Below are 14,387 nucleotides of genomic sequence, written 5' to 3'. Positions count from 1 at the left end.
TGGAGTGTCTGTGATGCCCAGGAAGGGCAGGGCTGGCGTGGCCTTCCCACAGCCAGGACATTGATAGCTCATTGCCTTTATGTGGATTCTATGATGGGCACTAAGGGGATACACTGTGCCTGAAACATTTCCCACACTTCAGCCCATTGCTGCCCTCTCTCTGTTATACTCCAGAGGGAATTCTGTACCACTGCGCACACAGAGAATTCATGTCCCCTGCAGACCTACCCCCCCCCCCCCCGCGCTCCCTGTCCCCCCACAGAAAATACATTCTACCAGGGAGGGACTGCAATTATGCATTTCACCCACCAGAGGCTGCTGTAGCACCAGATAAGAGGGCAACCAGCCACACAGAGGGAGGAGGAAAGGCTGCCTTCCTCACAGCAACCTGCCAGGTGAGGCAGCACAGAATATGAGAGGACAGACAGAGTGCAGCTTTGCGGAGGGGGTCACAGACTGGGGTTCAGAAGGGCTAGTGGGGGGGCAGATTGGGACAGGTGCACTGGAGCTAATGGGTGATAGTATTGAGCCAGGGCTGAATGTGAGTAGGGATGAAGGGACACGGATGAGGGGTGGGGGTGGTACAGGGACACGGGGAGAAGGGGAGGGAGGGAGGGTGGCTGATACATGGGTACAGGGGCAGATGTGCCTGACTGAATGGGAGAGGCTGGGGGGGGGGGGGGGGGGGGGATCTGCATGGGGGAAGCCCCCCAACAAGCCTTCCCCCCCCCCCCCCCCTCCTCTTCCATACTTCGCCTACCCACACCCAACAACCCTCCAGGTTCACTCCACACTACTTCTTCCCTCTCCCTCAGCTCCTTCATTACCCCTGACTCCCCCAAGCCTTTGCACTGCTTCTGAGGGGTGTGGAAAATACATTTCCGTATTGTAGTTTAAATGACTTATAACTCAGAGTTCTGTATTAACAGGGCTGGCTCTAGGCACCAGCTTACCAAGCAGGTGCTTGGGGCGGCCACACCAGAGAGGGGCAGCACGTCCGGCTCTTCAGCAGCAATTCGTAGTGGGTCCCTCACTCCATCTCGGAGCGAAGGACCTCCTGCCGAAGTGCCGCAGATCGCGATCGCAGCTTTTTTGTTTGTTTGGGGGGGGGGGGGGGGGGGGGGGGGAGGATGGCCGCTTGGGGCGGCAAAAACCCTGGAGCCGGCCCTGTGTATTAATATTCCCGGTAAGGAATCTATTTGTCAAAAAACATTTCCTGAAGCTTCTTTGTTGTATGTTTACAGACATACTTGCTGATGGGTATTTTGAAATAAATTACCAAAATAATTGAAACTGGCATAATTATACTGTGTTATTTTGACAACTAAAATATGCAGAATTTTAAAATATTGTGCACAGAATTTTTCATTTTTTGGCGCAGAATTCCCCCAGGAGTACTGTTATGCTGGCTCTTAGATGCCCCCTCCAGCTCAGAGCATTGGGCATTGTTCCCGCTTGCACTTTCTGCTAATACCCCAACGTTTCCTCCCTCAGCTGCTCCCTGCACACGCCCTTCCTCCTCACATGCACTCGCAGTCCTCTTGTTAGCTGGGAAAGAGAAAATTCAGCCGTGAGTTGCTGGGAAACTCGTCCATTCAGTGCGCTGGGGGTCGCCCAGTCACATGGACAATGCTGGCTGCCAGAAAGTGCAAATACCCGAATCATGGTGCATGTAAGATGACCCCCACCAGTTCCTAATGGTAACAGTTTTTCTTTGTAAACCCTTTGCCAGCCACTGCCCATATCCTTCCTGTTATAGCTACTGCTGGCACCATGCGTCACTCTGCCTGGCTCTCAGCCTTCCTGTCCCAGTCTAGCCTTTCTCTGCCACCAGCTTCCAGGCTGCTGCTCCTGTTCTCATGCTCCCTCTGAGCCTGGCCCCCTTGGGCATCACTGAGGGTCCCCCAGGATACTTTAGGCATTATGGAGCCCTCCACTGGCGGGATCCTTTCGCTCCAGCTAAGTTGGGATGGAGGGAAAGTGTCCAGTAATGAGCCAAAGTCATTACTGAGTGTTCAGGCTTCTGTGGAGCAAGCCACTGGGTTCTGAAGACCAGAGGTCTCATGGCAGGTGTATGGCTGCTCTGGATGCTATGGTGGAGAAGTTTGGGACTGTTCTGGGCCCCAAAGAGGTACACCTCTCAGCAGGAGAGCATCTGGGAGCTGGCAGCAGGGGAAGGGAGTTGGGGGCCCCAGGAGGTCAAGAGGAAATACTGCCTGAAATTCCCAGAGAGGTGGAGATTCCAGAGGACATGTCAAAGAGGGGGCAGGTCCCTGCACTGGTACGTTTGGGGTGTAGAACAGCAGGACACAGTGGCCCTTTACAGTCAGTGACTTTGGGAAGCGAACGATGACCTAGAGAGCGTCAGGGTCCATGTGACCGGGAGAGCCCAGAGCACTAAAGGGAAGAGTTTGCTCGTCATGAAGTCAACATTGGTAGAGTCGTACCTGCCCTACTCCTACATGATACTCCCCTATTTATACATCCATGCACCATGTTAGCCCTTTTGGCACAGTATCGCACTGAGCGATGGTTATCCACCAAGACTGCTAAGGCCTTGTCAGAGTCACTGATTTCTAGGATAAAATCCTTGTCAGAACCCCAGATAAGCATGTCCTACATTCTTTGTTCCTAGCAGGTGGCTGCATTAAAACAGACATTGTTTGATTGCACCCAACTCACCAAGTGGTCCAGATTGCTCTGTATCCACGATCTGTCCTTGGTGTTGTCAACTAACCCTCTAATCTTTGTCTCATCTGCAAACTTTATCAGCAAAGGTTTCATGTTTTCTTCCAAATCAGTGATAAAAATACTCACTAACATTGGGCTGAAAACTAGTTCCCCCAATAGAACCAGTTGATACATCCCCATTAACAGCTCTGTTTGGAGATCTCAGTTATTCAGCTCGTAAAACATTTACCAGGTTCCATATTGATTTTGTATAATGCTAGGATTTTAATCAGAATCACTTCGCATGCGCCTAGTATGACAGACCTCCTATAGGCAAGTACGCACCAGAAGATGAAGGTTTAGAGGCTTCTTCTATTAGGTGAAAAAAGGCAGCAGCATCCACCCTCATTTACAAGAATTATAATGTTGCTTACCCATAGTTCCACATCCTGTGGTTAGATGGTTTAGTTGGAATTTGTTTGGGTTCTGATTGTGTAGATGGTTACTGTAACTGTACTCAAGAGAGGGTACAGGACTTGTGAAGAGCCACATGAACCCTTTTCATCTGGGTTTAGTTTAGTGACCTCTCATAGCCAGCTTCAGGCATAAGCACAACTAGCATTTGTGGGGGAAGTGAATCCTCCCCATTTCCCATCTCAGTGACTTCAGCAGGGCTTTACAAAGGAGGAATCCCAGTTCCCGTGAATGAGAGGTGGCATGGTCAGGCTCCAGCTAGCACCCGGGAGGTGAAGGATATTGCAACAGTGTTGGGTTTATAGAGCAAATACTGTCATGCAAATCTTGACACCATGCTGCAGGATTAGTTGTGTAACCACCATTATCTTTGGGGAGCATATATATGATGTGGGAGGGAACTGGAGATGCAAGCTGATGCATAAATAAGGGTTCAGAGAAGTTCATTCCTAATCTGATAATATTATGCAAACCAAGCTAGTTAATAGTTAACCTTTATTTATACAGAGTACTAAGAGCTGCTACTGGCTAAATTGCTGTCACTTGCCATTGCACCAAGCAGTATATCAACTCCAGATTCTGACATACCAATTAACTCCAACTAGAACCCAGAATAATTGCTACATTCTGCAATGGAACCTCCAGGAGCAAGTCTATTTCCTGGTGGCTTGTATCTCTTGTCTTCTTTTCTTTACATAGGGTTACCATACGTCCGGATTTTCCCGGACATGTCCGGCTTTTTGGGCTCCAAATCCCCGTCCGGGGGGAAAGCCCAAAAAGCCGGACATGTCTGGGAAATTCGGGACATGCCGGGCTGGCCGTGCGGATGCTCGGGGGCCGGGCCGGCGGAGCGGGGCCGGGGGCTTGGGGCCGGGACGGGCCGGCAGAGCGGTGCCGGGGGTTCCGGGGCCGGGCTGGGGGCTCGGGGGCTCCAGCGGGGCCGGCGGGGCTGGGCCGGGGACTCGGGGGCCGGGCCGGCACCGGCGGCTCGGGGGCCGGGCCGGTGGTGCTGGGGGCCGGGACAGCGGTGCGGTGGCGAGGGCCGGGCTGGGGACCGGCAGTTTGGTGCCGGGGGCAGGGGGTGCTCGGCCGGGGGTCCAGGGGCCGGGCCGGGGACCGGCAGTGCTGGGCGGGCCGAGGATGCTCGGCCGGGGGCCGGGCCCGGGGCCGGCACCCCAGGGCCCGAGCCGACCGAGGCTGGAAACACCAGGGGGGCCAGCCTGGGCCGCACCTCCTCCCCCCACACTCCCCCTTACCTGCTTCAGGCTTCCCGCGAATCAAATGTTCGCGGGAAGCAGGGGATGGGGCGGAGACTTTGGGGGAAGGGGCGGAGTTGGGGCGGGGGCGGGGCTGGGGGCGGGGCCGGGGCCCCGTGGAGTGTCCTCCTTTCAGAGGCGCAAAATATGGTAACCCTACTTTACAGCATGGAGAAAGTTGTCCAGAAATGGGAAGCTGCCACCAGGGCCTGTTCTTCTCATCATCATAGGGAATGCCCTGCAGCTGAAAACCAAGGCCTTGTCCAGAACCCTCCATGAAGTAGGGGCACCTCTGAGCGGTTTTGTTGAAGGGGCAGAAAACTGCAGAAACCTGTGCAATAGCTGGGGTCTGATGTGTGACGCTCCCATAGTGATGGGAAAACATTGTGTGGAATTTGACTGATCATATTCATCACTGCAGGAAAGGGCCTCTGACCTCTTCTTAAAAGCAAAGACACTTGTACCCCACACCTGAGTCTTTCCAATAACAGTTTGATTCTGAAGATGATCGCTTTCCTAGTAGTCTTGCTGAGAAGGTTTAAAGACACTTTCCAGTTGCTTCTAACACATTCAAACACTGAGAAACAAGACTTAATCTTAATAATGCCTGGCGCTTTCCCCCAGCAAATCTCAAAGCAGCTGACAAAGGAGGTCAGTATCATTATCCCTAATTTATTGATGGGAAAACTGAATCAGAGAGGTGAAGTGACTTGCCCACGATTGCCTAGCAGGCTAGGGAGACAGACAGGAATAATCATATGATAATACACCGCTACACTTATGCATTGGTGTGGGTGCTGGACTCGCAATGCCAGAAATGTCCCACCCTTACTAAGCTCATTGGCATGAAACCCACTGACAAAGTGCCTTGCTTTTCAAGTAACAAGCAAATAACTAGTAAGTGAAGAAAAGAACAATCTAAGGACGTATCATATAGAGCTGGCTTTCAAAGCCTTGTATGGTTAGCTTGGAGTGTGCACAGAGAAGCTCAGGTGTGACCGGCTTTCTTCTATAAGCTAGTTACCTTTTTGCTTTCTTAGTAGCCTATGCCGTGACCTTGAAATGGTTTAATTTGTGCTGAGCACCTGCTTCCACAATTAGGCGCATGTCCCGCCGACTGGGTCTGATCAACCAATGAGAGCTTGTTCCGAAGATGTAATGCTCATAACTTGAGTAGGATAACTATCTTGAAAATTAAAGCTATTCACTTGTATTTGCATGTAGAGTTTAATACCTTGAATGAGTTTTATATAGGTATATAGGTTTCTGCAGCTTATATGTAGGTTTCTGCAGCTTTCTGCCCCTTCAACAAAACCGCTCAGAGGTGCCCCTACTTCATGGAGGGTTCTGGACAAGGCCTTGGTTTTCAGCTGCAGGGCATTCCCTATGATGATGAGAACAACAGGCCCTGGTGACAGCTTCCCATTTCTGGACAACTTTCTCCATGCTGTAAAGAAAAGAAGGCAAGAGATACAAGTCACCAGGAAATAGACTTGCTCCTGGAGGTTCCATTGCAGAATGTAGCAATTATTCTGGGTTCTAGTTGGAGTTAATTGGTATGTCAGAATCTGGAGTTGATATACTGCTTGGTGCAATGGCAACTGACAGCAACTTAGCCAGTAGCAGCTCTTAGTTACTCTGTGTAAATAAAGGTAGGGTTACCATATTTTGAGTGTCCAAAAAAAGGACACTCCACAGGGCCCCGGCCCTGCCCCCAGCCCTGCCCACGCCCCCGCCCCCACCCCCCCCCCTCCCCCAAGTCCCCCCCCCCACTCCGCCCCCTTCCCTGCTTCCCGCAAACATTTGATTCGCGGGAAGCCTGAAGCAGGCAGCAGGTAAGCTGGGGGGGGGCAGGAGGCATGGCCCAGTCTGCCCCCCGCAACCGAGCGGCTCCCTCTGGTGGCCAGCCCCAGCGTCTCCAGCCTGGCTCGACTCAGACCCTGGGGTGCCGGCCCCGGGCCAGCCCCCAGCCAAGCACCCCCAGGGCCAGCACCGCCAGCCCCCGGCCCGGCCCTAGCCCCCGGCCCAGCACTGCCGGCCCCTGCCCGGCCCCGGCCAGGCCCCTGGCCAGCACCCCCGGCCCAGCACCGCCGGCCCTGGCCCGGTCGCGGCCCCGGCCCCCGGCCTAGCACTGCCGGCCCCGCACCGCCGGGCCCGGCCCGGCCCTGGCCCTGGCCCCTCAAAATATATACACACAAATACATTTCATTGTGCGTGTGTTTTTGATATACATGCACAAAGTCATTTAGATACTGTGGAAGCAGAGCAAAGTTCATTCCTAATCTAATAATATTATGCAAACCAAGCTAGTTAATAGTTAACCTTTATTTAGGGTTACCATACGTCCGGATTTTCCCGGACATGTCCGGATTTTTGGGCCTCAAATCCCCATCCGNGGGCCGGCAGTGCTAGGCCGGGGGCCGGGGCCGCGACCGGGCCAGGGCCGGCGGTGCTGGGCCGGGGGTGCTGGCCCCGCACCGCCGGGCCCGGCCCGGCCCTGGCCCTGGCCCTGGCCCCCGGCCCAGCACTACCGGCCCCGCACCACTGGGCCCGGCCCGGCATTGCACCCCCAGCCCCCGGCCCAGCACACCCGGCCCAGCGGTGCCGGCCCCTCCCTAGTTTCCTGGACATGTTCGGCTTTTTGGGATTTCCCCCCGGATGGGGATTTGAGGCCCAAAAATCCGGACATGTCCGGGAAAATCCGGACGTATGGTAACCCTAAATAAAGGTTAACTATTAACTAGCTTGGTTTGCATAATATTATTAGATTAGGAATGAACTTTGCTCTGCTTCCACAGTATCTAAATGACTTTGTGCATGTATATCAAAAACACACGCACAATGAAATGTATTTGTGTGTATATATTTTGAGGATGGAATTAAAAAGGAGATATTTACAGTGAATGAATTAAAGATTTTTTTTCCTGCGAGTAAAAAATTAAAAACACAGATATATGTTATGTTGATAACCACATTTAATAAGGCATATTAACATACATGATTTTTTTAATCAATGAGTTAAAGCAGCAGGTTCTCAACCTTTGCTACAGCATGATTCCTTTTCCATATCAGTTCCCACCCCTGCGAACTGAGAATCTCTCCCTGGGATTTAGCTTGGATCCTCCTCCCATTTAGCCCCATGAGAAGAGCCTGCTGTCATAGCCTCCCGACACCTGTTCATGAGATCCAGGCTGAGAACCCTTTGAGTTAAATAGAGTTTTGCCTTCTTGAGCCACCAACTGTTTGGAAATCCAAGATCAATTAGTTACTTGCAATTGCAAGGCCAGATCCTCAGCTGGCATAAACTGGAGTTGCTCTGAGTTCAATGGAGCAATGCTGATTTACACCAGCTGAGATATGGCTCACAGTTTCCAGAAAGTTTGGAAATAAAGAGGATTGGATTTCAATAAGAATTTGGAAATTCCTCCATGACAAAGTGCCTTCTACTTGGGTGTCTGGTTTGAATACAGAAGGGGGACGAGTTATGCATTGATTTGTACTGAGGACTTTATGCAATGTGCTTGTGTAAACATTTATTGCATTCATTTAGGAGAGTCTGGAAAGAATTTGTGAGAGGAATCCCTGAAACTTCGTAAGCCTTACAAACTCTGAGGGAGTGGGGGAGAGTGGGGACAAGCGAGGTCTTAACTGGAAAGGGCTGGGTTGCTGAGACAGAGGATTAGTTCATTCGTCCTGACACTGTTCCTGCTCTAAGCAATAAACAACATGTCACATGAGAGATGATTTTATAGCACACGGGCTAAGACTATTAGCGTATTTACCAGATCCTTTGGAGAAACGGGGAAGAATAGAATATAGTGCATGTGGCAGAGCTTTTCTATCCACAGTGTCACTACAAAGGGTAAGCTGCTCTTGATTAGAGTGAATCAACTCAAATGCCATTAAAATTTGACAGATAAGCAAAGTTATTGCTTGTGGATGGCTGGGGGCACTTTGATTCGGCGTCCTGAAAGCATCAATCCAGACATAGTCCTCCTTCATCTGCTTTCTCTTTGTTCTGTGTCAGTCCAAATATTCACAAACACAAAAGGCCCAATTACCCTCTTTTAAACAGCAGTGGAGCTGCATTGGTGGGTGCGTCCAAGCAGAGCATATGGCCAGTTGATTTCAGTTCCAACCCATACGCTTTTCCCTCTTCTCGATTATGGGGGAAGGTACGCAAGTTTCGTAGACTGCCTCCAGACTTACTTGCGAGGATTTCCGTCCTGTACAACCAGCGTCCTGCTTTATATTCCTCGCCCAGTTGGATTTTCTGGGGATGGGCGCTGGTAGCCTGCGGGGTGGTTTTTGATCCTCGTTTTCATAAGCATTTGTTGGCTCCTTCATCATGGACACACAGGAGACCTAGGAGCAAAACATCACAATAATAGCCATCTGCCACAAAGTACCCAGGCTCTGCAGGGCTCAACATGTGAGACATCCCAGTTTTTCTCTTTGGAAAGGCCCCAGCAATAGGTGGATATAAATAATAATATAGAGGGGAACCTTGGAAAAGGCACACTTGGGGAGAGCGCTTAGAGTGAGCTGTATGTTATTGGCTGTGAGTTACCCTTTAGCCAACCACCAGGGAGGACTGTGCATAATCACTAACTCAGGGTGTGTGCGCTATGTTGAGGACTGGCCCATTTGCAGCATATTAGAAAGTGCTAATAAGAATTCTTACTTTCGGAAGCCTTGGAATGGTCTGTTCATATTTGCATTCTTCAGGCACCTCTTGATTCTGCTTGGCCTGAATGAATGAACAAACAAAATGTCACAGACAGATCACACCCATAACAATTTACCTACCTCCGCGAAAGGAGTGATGGGGAATTCTAATATGATTTGTTGTGGAAAAAAACTTCAGAACTCCGAACACACCTGGGCTATGTCACTATAGTAAATAATGATACTGCGCACTTCTCTAGCATCTCTCATCCAAGAATTTCAAAGTGCTTTACAAACAGGAGGCCCAAGAAGATGCCCAAGATCACACTGGGAGCTAGTGAAAGCTAGGAACCCAAGAGTTCTGGTTCCCAGGCCCCCACTCTTACAATCAGAAAACAAGCCTTCTTGCTGAGCTTGCACAAATGAACCTGAGGGCAGACTGTGGTTTACAGAATCTTTTGTTAGTGGTGATACGTGAGCCAGAAACCAGGTGGATACAAATCTATGTTTTTTAAATCAAAATAATCAGATTTTTCTTTATTTTGTTATTCAAATTATAAGAAGTTTTCCTTTAAAAAAATAAACCTCTTTAAAATGAAAATCTGAATGTAATACAAAAGGGAAACGCCAAATTTGCACATTTACATTGACAATTAAATCTCATGTTAAAATTAGGGCTGTCAATTAATCACAGTTAACTCATGAGATTAATTTAAAAAAATCATGATTAACCGTAGTTTTAATCGCACTGTCAAACAATAGAATACCAATTGAAATCTATTAAATATTTGGATGTTTTTCTACGTTTTCATAAATATTGTATTCTGTGTTGTAATTGAAATCAAAGTGTATATTGTTTTTATTACAAATATTTGCGCTGTAAAAACAACAAACAAAAGAAATAGTATTTTTCAATTCACCTCATACAAGTACCGACTTCTTGTTTAGCCAATCGCTAAGACACACAAATTTGTTTACATTTATAGGAGATAATGCTGCCCTCTTCTTATTTACAATGTCATCAGAAAGTGAGAACAGGTATTTGCATGGCATTTTTGTAGCCGGCATTGCAAGGTATTTATGTGCCAGATATGCTAAACATTCGTATGCCTCTTCATGCTTCGGCCACCATTCCAGAGGACATGCTTCCATGCTGATGATGCTCGATAAAAAAATAATGTGTTTATTAAATTTGTGACTGAACTCCTTGGGGAGAATTGTATGTCCCCTGCTCTGTTTTACCTGCATTCTGCCACATATTTAATATTATAGCAGACTCGGATGATGACCCAGCACATGTTGTTCATTTTAAGAACACTTTCACTGCAGATTTGATAAAACGCAAAGAAGGTACCAATGTGAGATTTCTAAAGATAGCTACAGCACTCGACCCAAGGTTTAAGAATCTGAAGTGCCTTCCAAAATCTGAGAGGGACAAGGTATGGAGCATGTGTTCAGAAGTCTTAAAAGAGCAACACTCTGATGCAGAAACTACAGAACCCAAACCACCCAAAAAGAAAATCAACCTTCTGCTGGTGGTATCTGACTCAGATGATGAAAATGAACATTCGTCAATCTGCACTGCATGGATGCATATCCCCTGGAATGCTGGTTGAAGCGTGAAGGGACATATGAATCTTTAACGCATCTGGCATGTGAATATCTTGCGACACCAGTTACAACAGTGCCATGAGAACACCTGATCTCACTTTCAGTTGACATTGTAAACAAGAAGCGGGCAGCATTATCTCCTGAAAATGTAAACAAACTTGTTTGTCTGAGCAATTTTCTGAACAAGAAGTAGGACTGAGAGGACTTACAGCCTCTAAAATTTTACATTGTTTTATTTTTGAATGCAGTTTTTTTGTACATTTGTAAGTTCAGCTTTCATGATAAAGATATTGCACTACAGTACTTGTATTAGATTAATTGAAAAATATGATTTCTTTTGTTTTTTTACAGCGCAAATACTTGTAGTCAAAAATAAATATAAAATGAGCACTGTACACTTTGTATTCTATGTTGTAATTGAAATCAATATATTTGACAATGCAGAAAACATCAAAAATATTTAAATAAATGGTATTCTATTATTGTTTAACAGTGTGATTAATCGCGATTAATTTTTTTAATCACTTGACAGCCCTAAATCTAAACTAGCAACAGCCATCAGAAAGTATGTCTCTTGGTAAGATTGTAGGTGCCCTCTCTAAGGCAGCAGGAAATCAAGGTTTGTGTTGATATTAGATGTGGTTGGAAAATGGAGTTTTGGGGGGGGTTTGTGGAAAATTTCAATTTTGCAGCAAAAATTCAAAACCCAAAATATTTTAATTCTAAAAGTGCTGCCATAGTATCTCATGGGAGTTGTAGTTTGGGTGTCTCATGACTGCATTTTCCTCTAGGGGTTGGGCTTCCTGGTTGTACTACCTCTCCCATGAAGCACCAGGGTCTCCCCTCTTGGAAAAAGGAAGTGATCCATCATGGCAGTCCCTGATTATGGTGCATCATGGGAAATGTAATCCAGCTGGGGAGCCTGGTCCATAGGGGAGAATGGAAAATGAGGAAACCAAACCACAATTCCCATGAGGCACCACAGCAGCATTCCTAACTCAAAATATTTCAAATTTGGGGCATATTTTTCTTTTCAAAGCAGATACTTTCTGCAAAAAAAAATAATAATTTAACAAAAAACTCCATTTTCCACTGAAAGACTGTTTGAATGGAAAAATTGTGACCCATCCTAGTTAATATCTCATCCTCTCCCTCATTTCAAGCCTTTTCCTCCTGGATTTTCACCATCAACACATCCTTTAAATGTGAAGTGGCCCCAAGCCATGAATCTGAGCTCCAACTTTTCCATGAGTTATGGAGTGTTTGGATCTGGGGCTCCTTCTAGGGTGGGAGCATATGGCCAGCAGTGACACTTGGATCTGGATCTGAATCCAACTTTCCCCAAAGCTCAATGGAGTTTTGAACCAGGATTCCAATGTGAGCCCATCACCATTTGAAATGTTACAAAGCCAATAGCAATGTCATACAGTCACCTTATTACAGCTGCAGCGTGTCCTTTGTCGAATGCAGGTCACAGCCAGTATGATTCCGAGGACCAGGGCCACAATGCTGGGTATCCCTGCTGCTAGTCCTAACACCAAGGGATTTACCTAGCTCATGAAGAAAGAGTGCAAGGTCAAACACACACACAGTGGCATCCTCTCCTTCTATCAGGGAAGTGGTGGATTCTCTGTGTCTTAGTGTCTTCAGAGCCAGACTGGATGCTTTCCTGGAAGATGTGTTAGCTACACAAGTTATTGGGCTCAATCCAGGAGTAATTGTGAAATTTAATGGCCTGTGATTAGGGTGGCCACTGACATCCCCAGAACACAGGACAACATCCCCTTAGCTGTCCCCACGCCTGCTGGCGTGACCATGTCACATGGAGGATGCTATTTTGCAGAGCATGCTGCACTGCCAGCATGACCTCACACACACAGCGTGTGCAAAGTCACTCCAGGGTGGGAGGGCCAGAGCAGTGCGCTTTGCCAAATGGCACCCTCCATGCGTGATATTGGACTAAACCATGTCCAGTTTTAATATCTGTACTGGATAGGGGACAAACCATACAACAACAGGACTGGCCGGCTTAAAACCAGATGAATGACTTGCCTACCTGTGTTATACAGGAGATCAGAGTAGATGATCTAGCCTTCCCATCTCGCCTTAAATCTATGAATTATTGAGGGCAAGTTATTAGTATGCACGCATGCCTAAATCTGGCTGCTGGGTTCCCAGAGCTCGGGCCCTGGCCCTGTTTATAGAACAGCTGCAAAGAATATCACCACCTTGCTCTTATATAGAACTTTTCATCTTTTGCTCGCTAAACACTTTATAAAGGAAATCGATATCATCATCACTCTGTATGGGGTAACTGACACCAGTGCCCCCGCCCCCTGCGTTGAGATTCTTGGGGGCTGACCCCACTGCAGCATTGGGACCAGCATAGCCCAGGGGGCATTCACCACTAGCTACAAGTAAACGCGGCATATTCCTTTCGGCTGAAACTACGCCACAGTGAGCAAAAGACAAACTCTGGGTGTTTTTACTGCACTGTCTCTTTAAATCTGGAACTCTGTGCCTAGGTGAGGTTTGATCAGTTTAGCTCTGGGGAGCAGGAAGGTCAGAGCTGTTCCTGCATGGAGCTGCTACTCCTCGATTTTTGCAGGTACTGTAAACTGACTCCTCTGCTCAAATGCCATTGTTATTCTAAGGTATAAAGATATTACAAAGCTTAAATATTAAAGGCCACATTCTGTTCTCAGTAATATTGGATTTGCACTGGAGAAATCAGTGGAGTTCTGAGTTTACACTGATTGAGCACAGCATTTGCCTTTTAGCATAGAAGTGAACTCTACAAATTCTGGCTTGATTTAACTGGATGAATGTTTCCTAGCCTGAGTAAATGGCTGTGGGTATAAACTGAAGCATGTGTTTGCAACCAGGGAATCAAACTGCCTTTTAGTGGCCTGAAAAGCAATTGTTGCACAAAACATGCGGTAGAGAGACATTTCATTTGGTATAGAACTGCAGTTTCCTAACATTTCTTAGACTTGGTTGCAAGGCCAAATTCTGAATTTCTACACTGCAATTAAACAGTCCCTTAGCCCAAGCCCTGCAAGCCAAGTCAGCTGGCATAGGCCAGCTCTGGGTGTCTAATTGCTGTGCAGACAAACCCTGTGTGTCTATTGTGAGTGTAATACCAGCTATGACCTGACATGGTCGTCACCAATGAGGCCCAGAAAAAGATCATCCTCGTCGACTTCATGGTCTCCTTTGAGAACAGGACCCCGGCATTTTGCGAAGCCCGAACTCGTAAGCTGGAAAAATACGCCCCCCTGGCTGACACCCTGAGAGCAAAGGGCTACGAGGTGCAGATGGACGCCCTGATTGTCAGAGCCCTGGGCGCCTGGGACCCCTGCAACGAGCGCGTGCTGCGGACCTGCGGGATCAGTCGACGCTATGCACGGCTCATGCGACGCCTCATGGTCTCAGACACCATCCGATGGTCCAGGGACATCTACATCGAGCACATCACCGGCCACCGACAGTACCAGGAGTCATGAGCCAGAGTGACGTCGTTCTCCCACTACGAGAAAGGGACCAAGTGACCTTCTCCGTTGGATCATATGAACTGGAACCATAAACTCCCTGAGCATTAAAACTCACCAAATGAGGGTCAATCCATCCTCATCATACCCCACACCCGAACATAGCCACTCTATGAACTTCATACCCTCATATCTCAATGCCTGTACTTTGATCCAT

The 14,387-nt window shown here is 48.0% G+C and overlaps 2 long non-coding RNA genes across 2 annotated transcripts in view; one reads left to right on the top strand and one right to left on the bottom strand.

Annotated features, from left to right (window-relative positions):
• Positions 1–7,419: 7,419 nt before the first annotated feature.
• LOC117880741 lies at positions 7,420–14,168 on the bottom strand. The gene is made up of 3 exons (XR_004646607.1): positions 12,113–14,168; positions 9,085–9,150; positions 7,420–8,765 (listed from the first exon to the last, which is right to left on the bottom strand). It is a non-coding gene; the product is annotated as an uncharacterized LOC117880741 (long non-coding RNA).
• LOC117880743 overlaps positions 13,232–14,387 on the top strand; it is a 22,547-nt gene continuing 21,391 nt past the window's right edge. Inside the window, exon 1 of the long non-coding RNA XR_004646609.1 lies at positions 13,232–13,287. This is a non-coding gene — a long non-coding RNA (uncharacterized LOC117880743). The remainder of the gene's footprint in view (positions 13,288–14,387) is intronic.

This window comes from Trachemys scripta, chromosome 7 (genome assembly GCF_013100865.1).
Source record: "Trachemys scripta elegans isolate TJP31775 chromosome 7, CAS_Tse_1.0, whole genome shotgun sequence".
NCBI classification, from domain to species: domain Eukaryota; kingdom Metazoa; phylum Chordata; order Testudines; family Emydidae; genus Trachemys; species Trachemys scripta.
Note: the sequence above shows the minus strand (reverse complement) of the source record. Positions and strands in the feature narration are given on the sequence as shown.